The sequence below is a fragment of the Callithrix jacchus genome, chromosome 17 (genome assembly GCF_049354715.1).
Source record: "Callithrix jacchus isolate 240 chromosome 17, calJac240_pri, whole genome shotgun sequence".
Lineage (NCBI taxonomy): Eukaryota > Metazoa > Chordata > Mammalia > Primates > Cebidae > Callithrix > Callithrix jacchus.
The window spans coordinates 6020070-6030335 of NC_133518.1; the positions used below are offsets into that span (position 1 = coordinate 6020070).

The 10266-nt window shown below is 39.2% G+C and overlaps 1 pseudogene; it reads right to left on the reverse strand.

Moving 5' to 3' along the window:
- Positions 1–617: 617 nt before the first annotated feature.
- LOC128930845 (olfactory receptor 1E1-like) lies at positions 618–1557 on the reverse strand (annotated as a pseudogene).
- Between the last annotated feature and the right edge of the window lie 8709 nt (positions 1558–10266).

The window sequence follows — 10266 nt, forward strand, 5'->3', positions numbered from 1 at the left end:
GGGAGGCCGAGGTGGGTGGATCACGAGGTCAAGAGATCGAGACCATCCTGGTCAACATGGTGAAACCCAGTCTCTACTAAAAATACAAAAAATTAGCTGGGCATGGTGGCACATGCCTGTAGTCCCAGCTACTCAGGAGGCTGAGGCAGGAGAATTGCTTGAAATCAGAAGGCAGAGGTTGCGGTGAGCTGAGATCATGTCATTGCACTCCAGTCTGGGTAACAACAGCGAAACTCTGTCTCAAAATAATTAATTAATTAATTAAACTTTTAAAATTAAATAAATATGATTCTACAATCAAAGTAGAATTCTGAGTAACATAACAAAATCCTATGATAATTTAAGGATGTGGGGCATGAAGACCATTTAAAACAGTCATTCTTCAACTATATTTTTCCAGGATCACCTTGGGAAGACAAAAAGGAAGTCTTCGACAAGTCAGCAAGACACTCTCTCCTAGTTCAAGTACTCAGCTCTACTTCATCTCCACTACATACTGAAAAATTATGTAGGATGCCACTTAAACAAAAATATTTATGGTGAGGAAATAATCTTGAATAATATTCCAATATTAATGTCAATACTTCACTGGATAAACTATGTAATAGCTCCAAGTGTTATCACCATAGAGAGAAGGAAGTTTTCTTTTGATGGATGACTCTGCCCAGGGCTCCCTTCATGTCTCTGTTCCTCAGGCTGTAGATGAAGGGGTTCAGCATGGGGATCACCACAGTGTACATCACAGCCACGACAGTGCCCTTCAGAGTAGAACTGCATGCTGATGGGCATAAGTAGAGACCAATAATTGTCCCATAGAACAGTGACACCACAGAGAGGTGGGAGCCACAAGTAGAGATGGCCTTGCAGATACCCATAGAAGAAGGGACCTTGAGAATGGAGAAGACAATTCATGCCTAGGACCCAATGATAAGTAGAAATGGGATGACAAGAATGAAGCCTCCCATGATAAATATCACCAATTCATTAACTTTAGTGTCAGAGCAGGCCAGCTTCAGCAGAGCAGACATATCACAGAAAAAGGGGAGGATCACATTGTCTGCACAAAACACAACCTTGCCATGAGTAAAATGTGCAACATGGCATGGGAGGTGGTCAGCACCCAGGACAGCACCACCAGGGAGAGACACAGCATGGGGCTCATGATGATGGCATAGTGTAGGGGGAAGAACATAGTGGTCATAGGCCATGGCCACAAGGAGGAAGCTCTCCAGGTCTCTGAAAAACAGGAAGAAGTACCTCTGGGTCAGGCAGCCTGCATAGGGGATGGATGGCTCTTGGTTCTGCATGTTCTGTAACAACTTTGGAATGGTCATGGAAGGGAAGCAGAGGTCAGAGAAGGACAAGTTGCTAAGAAACAAATACATAGCATGTGGAGATGGGAGTCTAGTCGAATGAGGATGACACTGAGGAGGTTCCCCAGGAGGGTGGTAAGATACATGGCCAAAAACAGGGCATAGAACAGTTTTGCTACTCTGGCTGGATGGGCAGGCCCAGGAGGAGGAACTCTGAGATGCTGGTTTGATTTCATCCCGTCATGCTCTGTCTCCAATATCTTTAAGGGAAAACAATAGTGTCCTTTAAAATCTAAATTTTGGAATGGAGATATTTCTGTGATGCTTGGTCTGTTAGGTGTTTTGCAGAAATTTTTTATTTAACTGACATTACAGTAATTAACATCTCTATACCACAAATATCTATAATTAGAATCTCTATAATCAGAAATGACTTACTTAACTCTATCTTTTTTCTCTTCATTTATCTTTAACAGGTAATGATATTTCATCCTTTCTTAAACACTCATCTATTTACTTCTGAAACATAAAGTGTGTTGGTCTCTTTCTCACCTGCCTGCCCTGTCATCCTCAGTAACTGCAGCTGGCTCTTCCTCTGTCAGTTTCTTACATGTTGATATTCCTCAGGAATTTCTCTAAACTTCATTTTTTAATAATTCTGCGTAATTCCCAATAAAAACACATCAACTCCAATGGTTTTAATTGCTATTTAAACACTCAGATGTAGGCTGGGCATGGTGGCTTTCACCTGTAATCCCAGCACTTTGGGAGGCCAAGGCAGGTGGTTCACCTGAGGTCAGGGGTTTGAGACCAGCCTGGCCAACATGGTGAAATACCATCTCTACTAAAATTACAAAAATTAGCTGTGCATGGTGGCACATCCCTGTAATCCCAGCTACTTGACAGGCTGAGGCAGGAGAATTGCTTTAACCTGGGAGGCAGAGGTTGCAGTGAGCTGAGATCACACCACTGCACTCCAGGCTGGGTGACAGAGTAAGACTCTGTCTAAAAACAAAACAAAAACAAAAACAAACCACTCAGGTGTAGTGTTCTCTAGTACACAGAACTTGTTATCCTGAGTCTCAGTGATTACCACTGCTTGGATGGATCACAGGCATCTTTGGCTCAATGATTCTAAATGATATTCTGATCTCACGCTGCACCTCTTCTAACTCCATCCTCCTCCAGTCTCCCATATTTAGTGAAAGAAATCCAGGCTCAAGTCAGAAACCTGAGGTTTTATTTCATTAACTCATTTCTCTCACAGTCAATCTCCACTCTAGCAAGTCCTATAGATTCTGCACTTTATTCTCTTTCTAATTCATCCACTCTTTATCCCAGCTACCACTGCACTAGTCCAGATAGAAATGTTGTATTACCTGGATGATTGAAACTGCTTCTCCATTCATCTTCCTGCCTCTGTGCTTCAAAACACTTCTCTTCCAACAATCTCATTTACATGGTGGCATTCTGAGATGAAAATCTGATCATCCCTTTCTCTCCTTATTAAATACTTCAAGGATTATCTTGCTGTTAAGATAAAGGTAAAATTCCTTTCAAGAGCACAGAGGATGTTTCTTTACCTGACCCATGCCTACCTCCCCAGCCTCATCTGACCCCACAATGACTCTTGCATCTTCTTTTCAGCAATGCTGGACTTATAAGTCATAATTTCTTCCCTCCATCCTTTCCTACTTGCTGTTCCTCCTACCTAGCACCTATTCCCACTATGCCCCATCTTCACTCAGCTCATTCTCATTTATCCCTCAGGTGTATTACATGTAACTTGCTAAACTAAACCTTCCCTGTGTCTCTGTAAACCCGGTGAGACCTGCTTCCATACTCATCCAATAGCACTCCATGCTTTGGATCACCTGTTAATAGCTGACTTCCTTCCCAGACTGTAGACTCTATGCATGAAAGACCATGTCTGCCTTCCTCACTGCAGCAAGGCAGCCATCGCACTTGGTGTGGTGCCTGGATATTGCGGATGTTTTATCAATACTTGTTGACTGTCTCTCAGTCTGGAACATGCATTCATCCAACCTTTAGTTGGCAGCAAATGCCCATTAACTTAGAATAACTACTACTAAATCCTCCTGGAATAAGAACTCATTATCTTTAGCAATCTAACACTGTACTGCTGAACTCACAAATGTAACTTTGTACCCAGGGGGAATATTAGGGTATCTCAGATGTACTACTCTTTTCACAAATACAGATGAGCCAAACCAAACATTCTTGTGCTCTGGACTATACCATGTCATTGAAACTGATGTGGGAAAAATAAACATGATAATACTTTTACAAATTTGGGGACAAACAGAAAGAAGAAGGATAATTTCTAACCTCAAGCCTTCATTGAGTTTGTCCTCAGACTCAGTTATCCATATCCCATGTGATGGTTAACTTTTATTTTATTTTTTTATTTTACTTTAAGTTCTGGGATACATGTGCAGAACGTTTAGATTTGTTACATAGGTATACATGTGCCATGGTGGTTTGCTGCACCTATCAACCTGACATCTAGGTTTTAAGTCCCACATGCATTAAGTATGTGTCCTAATGCTTTCTCTCCCCTTGCCACCCCCTGACAGGCCTGGATGTGTGATGTTCCCCTCCCTGTGTCCAAGTGTTCTCATTGTTCAACTCCCACTTATGAATGAGAACATGTGGTGTTTTGTTTTCTGTTCCTGTGTTAGTTTGATGAGAATGATGGTTTCCAGCTTCATCCACATCCCTGCAAAGGACATGAACTCATTCTCTTTTATGGCTGCATAGTATTCCATGGTGTATATGTGCCACATTTTCTTTATCCAGTCTTTCTCTTGGCTAGGCCCTGATACTATGTTTTGGTCAAACACCAGTTCTAGATGTTATAATAAGGGTATTTTGTAATGTGATAGACATTTAAATCAGTAGATGTTGAGTAAAGTAGATTCCCCTTATGTGGTGAGCCTCATACAATTAGTTGAAGGCTTTAAGAGAAAAGACCACAGTCTCCTGAAGAAGAAAGAATTATGCTTTCAAACTGTTCAGACACAAAACTGTAACATCAACTCTTCCCTGGGTCTCCAGCCTGCTTACCTGCCCTGTGGATTTCAGACTTGCCCATGTTCACAATATCATGATCTTATTTCTTAAATCTCTCTCTCTGTCTGTCTGTCTGTCTGTCTGTCTGTCTCCCTCTTTCTATCTTGATATACATAGGTAGATAGGTAGGTAGGTAGGTGTATTGATGGATAAATTGATAGATAGATAGATACAGCTAGAGAGAAAGATAATGATAGAAGATAGATAGATAGATAGATAGATAGATAGATAGATAGATAGACTATGCTTATGTTTCTGACTTCTGGAGAACCATAAAATTGTCTATAAAGCTTCATACATAATTTTAAAACAAAACAAATCTTGAGAATGACTGCATTAAAGCATATTTCACAGACCTGTCATTATACTGAAATGATAGGATCTGGTGAGGATATATTCCACAATAAGAAATAAGTATAAGTGCTATCATTACCAATGGCTGTAACTGGAAAACATTAGTTAAAATACTTCCAGAATGTTGGAAAGTCTTGGGAGGCAAAGGCATAGAAAAGAGGGAAGTCATTATGACTGAAAAAATAGCCTGCAGATCACACATCTGGGAAATCAAGACTCTCAGATTGAGAGGACACCAAGAATCAGCTCATTCACCCTCCTACCCAACTCACCTAGCATCTGAAGGTAACCCCAGGGCACCGACCTGAGATCCTGCTCCCTTTATCCATTATGACATGTAAAGTAACAACAGTCTCTGTAGTCATGCCCTGTGTCTGGCCCGCTCCTTTTTACATTTCCCCTTCTACCCATCCCTTAGCCCAAGGGACCCTGCATCCCAGAGGAATCTGGATTCTGAAATAACTCATTAAAGACAAAGTAATTACGCCAGCCCTCTCTAGAACAAATTCACTCAGACTCCCACCGAAGTGACTAATTGCAATATATGTTATCAGTCACTGTAATTAGTCACCAATCGCATCTGACTACACTTAGGGGGATCACAAGGATGGAGCTGATGGATGGATGCCTAATCACTGCCTGCTTAGGGAATGGACAATAGTCCTGTGTGGCTGCAGCCGACATTTGGGGAGGTGAAAAAGAATGGCCATAAAAGACTGAATGGCCTCAAATATCTTAGGTGTGCAACATTTACACAATAAGTTGATACAAAAAGATAATGGTCTTCAAGCAGAGTACCACCATTAAAGACACATGCTTTGTAAAAATATCCAGGTGGCAATCTCACACTAAAACTCAACTTTCCATAAAAATACCCCAGGAGAGAAACATCCCATTGACAAAGATCAGACTTCTGTGTCCCAGTCATAAGCAGATATTGAGAAAGGACATAAAAAGAAGAAAAAATGAGCTCTCTCAGGTCATGCTCAATTCTTCCTCAGGCCAAAATAGAAAAAGGAAACAAAATTTCCACCGTTCAGTTAATGTTATCTCCTTATCTTTCTAGGAAAACTTGATAGCACACATCACCACCATGGTGCCAACTGCTCTCCATCTATGTCAGATTACCTCGCAATGCCACACTCTTCCTGTCCCCACAAGTGATCACGAGGCCACAGTGGACATTTCTATCTTTTTCTTCCACTACCCATTCTATGATCTTCTTTCTCTTGGCCATTATTTGCTGGATGACATTCTCTACATAATGATAACAGTGCGAACTTTCATCCCTAGGAAATCTGCATCCCATAAGCCTCACTTTACCAAGTTGTTATAGTTTTCATTAATCTTTATTGGTGGGCATGGAAACACTACATGGCAACCAAAGAATTCCCCAGGATTTTAGACACAGCCCTCGCTTCTCCAGTTATGTAGAACAACCAAGTTTTCCCTTGGTAATAAATATCAATCACTCCAGGCAGAAGGGCAACCTGACTCTCTGTATGTTGGCTTACATGAGTACCAAAAATGGCTGCGTGGTAGGCTTAACCTCCAATCCAGTGAAACCACTATTACATCGCTTGGTAGAAGAACACATCCCTTGAGAGCTTTAGGAGGGATATATATGCGCCTATAGGGATATATGATGTGCCATTTTCGGTTTTCTCAGCTCATTTGGTATTCCAGCGCAGCTGAAGGAATCAGTTCTGCAATGGCTTCAGCTAGCGTTAGTGGATGCAACTGAAAGTACCTCACCTCACTACTATTAAATATCCTCCTTGCCTCCTCTGGGACGTCTCTTGCCCCACAGATGTCATGGAGAATCTTTAGCACTCACACAAATATTAAGATCTGTGATGCATTTTGAATTCATTCTTGTAGGGTGTTAAGTATAAATTGAGGTTCCATTTTTTTCTTTTGCATATGGAAACTCAATTTTTCCAGCAACATTTGTTGAAGACTAGTCTTCATTGAATTGCCTCTGTACCTTTGTCAAAAATCAGCAAATAATACATGAGTAGATCTGTTTCTGGACTCTTTATGGTATTACGTACTCTCAATACTGATCCATATTTCTATACTTTAATACTATACTTTCCTGATTATTGTGATTTAATAGTTAATTTGGAAACAAGACAATGTTAGCCCTTCTACATTGTTCTCCTCTTTCAAAATGAATTTTGATTTTGGGTGTATTTGTCTTTACACACAAATGTTATAATCACATTGTCAAATCACACACAAAATTTCTGTTAGAATATTTATTGGAATTTTGTTAACGGTCCCAATCAGTTTCTAAGGAGTCAACGTCTGAAGAATGTTGTCTTTCAATCTGTAAGAATATCGTATCTACCTATTTCTTTTTATTTTGTTTTATTTTAAGTTCTGGGGTAGGGTACAGGATGTGCAGGTTTATTATGAAGATAAACATGTACCATGATGGTTTGCTGCACCTAGCAACCCATCATCTAGTTGTTAGGCCCAGCATGCATTAACTATATTTTCTAATGCTCTCCCTCCCCGACCCTGCCTTTGACAGGCCCCAATGTGTGTTGTTCTCCTCCCTGTGTCCAAGTGTTTTCATTGTTCAGCTACCACTTGTAAGTGAGAACATGCGGTGTTTGGTTTTCTCTTCCTGCATTAGTTTGCTGAGGATAATGGCTTCTAGCTCCACCCATATGATACAATCTCATTTCTTTTTATGGCTGCGTAGTATTCCATTGTGTATATGTACCACATTTTTTTTAATCCAGTCTATCATTGATGGCATCTGGGTTGATTCCATGTCTTTGCTATTGTGAATAGTGATGGAATGAACACACATGTATTCATGTATCTTTATAATAGAATGATTCATACTCCTTTGGGTGTATAGCCAGTAATGGGATTGCTGGGTAAAATGGTATTTCTGTTTTTAGGTCTTTGAGGAATTGCCACACTGTCTTCCATGATGGTTGAACTAATTTCATTCCCACCAACAATGTAAATGCATTCCTTTCACTCCATAGCCCTTCCGGTGTCTGTTGTTTCATGACATTTTAGTAATTGCCATTCTGACTGGCATGAGATGGTATCTTATTGTAGTTTTAATTTGCATTTCTCTAATGATCAGTGATGTTGAGCTTTTTTCATATGCTTGTTGACTGCATGTATGTCTTCTTTTGAGAAGTGTCTGCTCATGTCCTTTGCCCACTTTTTAATGGGGTTGTTTTTTCTTGTAAATTTGTTTCAATTTCTTGTAGACTCTAGATATTAGACTTTTGTCAGATAAATAGATTGTGAACATTTTCTCTCATTCTATAGGTTGTCCTTTTGCTCTGATGATAGTTTCTTTTGCTGCGCAATAGCTTTTTAATTTAATTAGATCCTATTTGTCAATGTTTGCTTTTGTTGCAATTGGTTTTGACATTTTTGTCATGAAATCTTTGCCTGTGCCTATGTTCTAGATTTTCTTCTAGGATTTTTATAGTTTTGGGTTTAATCCATGTTGAGTTAGTTTTTGTATAAGATGTAAGGAAGGGATCCAGTTTCAATTTTCTTAATATGGCTAGCCATTTCTCTTAACACCATTTACTAAATAAGGAACCCTTTCCTCATTGCCTGTTTTTGCCATGTTATTTGAAAATTAGATGGTTGCAGGTGTGTGGTCTTATTTCTGAATTCTCTATTCTGTTTCATCAGTCTGTGTGTCTGTTTTTGCACCAGTACCATGTTGTTTTGGTTGCTGCAATTTGGTTTCCTCTATTCCTATTCAGATGCCCCTTATTTCTTCCTCTTGCCCAATTGCTCTGTTGAGGACTTCCAGGGCTATATTAAATAAGAGTGGTGAAACTGGGCATCCTCATCTCATTCCAGTTTTTTGAGAAAAGAATTTCAGCTTTTCCCCATTCAGTATGGTGTTAACTGTGGATTTGTCATATACGGGCTTTGTTGTGTTGACATATTTTCCTTCTATTCCTAATTTGTTGATAGATGTTTTTCATCATGAAACAACATTAAAAAATTCTATCAAATGCCTTTTCTGCATCTACTGAGATTATCATGTGGTCATACATTTTTTTCTTTTCATTCTGTTAATGTGACAGAAAAACTAAACAAGAACATAACCAAAAAAGAAAACTACAGGACAGCACCCTGACAAACATGTAAAACTCCTCATCAAAATACTAGCAAACTGAATCCAATGATGCATTCAAAAGATAATACACCATGATCAAGTGGCAAGAATGCAAGGTTGGTTCAACATATGCAAATCAATAAATGTGGTTATATTTTCTTGCCACTTTTTATGTTCAGTAATTTTATATTGTATATTATACTTTGTGAAATAATTATAGAAGCTTTAGATGATGTTATATTCTACTTTACATCAAGTTTTTCTTTTCTTTTGTCACATGGATAAAGTGAAGGGCTAATCACCATGATTCAGCAGAGATTAAGCTGAAATGGGTGCACATTACAGATTTGCAAAACCCTGTCTCCCTCTTTTCTAGAGGATTCCTCCCCTGGACTTTTAACTGATACCTCAGCACCAAAATACAGCAGGGCGTATAGCTATGTTTACGAGTTTCACAGCAAAGCTTTCTAGACTCCCACCCCAGGCAACTTCAGAATCTGGCAAATGTCTTGAGACCATGAGTATAATGGCTCAGCCTGTTTTTTTTTAAGCATTGTCTTTTTCCCATGGTTAATTTGACACCATTTAAAGAAGCTTAGGGGAATCTTCTTCCAACCATTGCTCTAGGGTCTCAGTCAGGCCTATTTCACTTATTTTTCTACTTTTCCATTGAATAAAGCATGTCTGTCAATTGACTGGAAAAGTAAAATCTTGATCTAGACTGTTAGCAATATAGTTTTATGTTGTTCTGTTCATTGGATGACAAATAAATTCTCGAGTGATATTGTTAACAACAGTTAACACAACTTCATGCAGGCAGTGGGCCATGGGTTGGACAAGCTTGTAGTAAATTATTTTAGATTCACTCTTATAGTGAGCAAGGCCCTTTCTATAGTACAATTCCTCATTCTTAGAGTTCTTACTTTTTTCTGTAGTCTCCAACAAAACTTTAAACTGGATCAGTCCTTAAAGCTCTCACTACCAAGATGGACACCTAGGTTGAAAATTTATGAAGCCTGGTTGCATGAATGTCTCTAGTGAAATACTACAGCTGTAGATTTCTTTTCTTGTCCAAAAGTTATTTAAGACAGTGTATTTAATTTCCTGTGAATTTCATTGATGTTTTAATTTCTATTACCATTTATAACTCAATTTTTTAATTTTTATTTCTTTAACCTTTAGTTTCAGGGGACATGTACAGTCTGTTACATAGATAAACTCATATCATGGGGGTTTGATGTACAGATTATTTCATCCCCGGGTACAAAGCCTAGCTCTCAGTAGTTATTTTTTCTGCTCCTCTCCCACCTCCCACCCTCCACTCTCTGGTAGACCCAAGTGTCTGTTGTTCCTAGTATTTTTAGAGTTTTTGTTTTTGTTTTGAGGTGG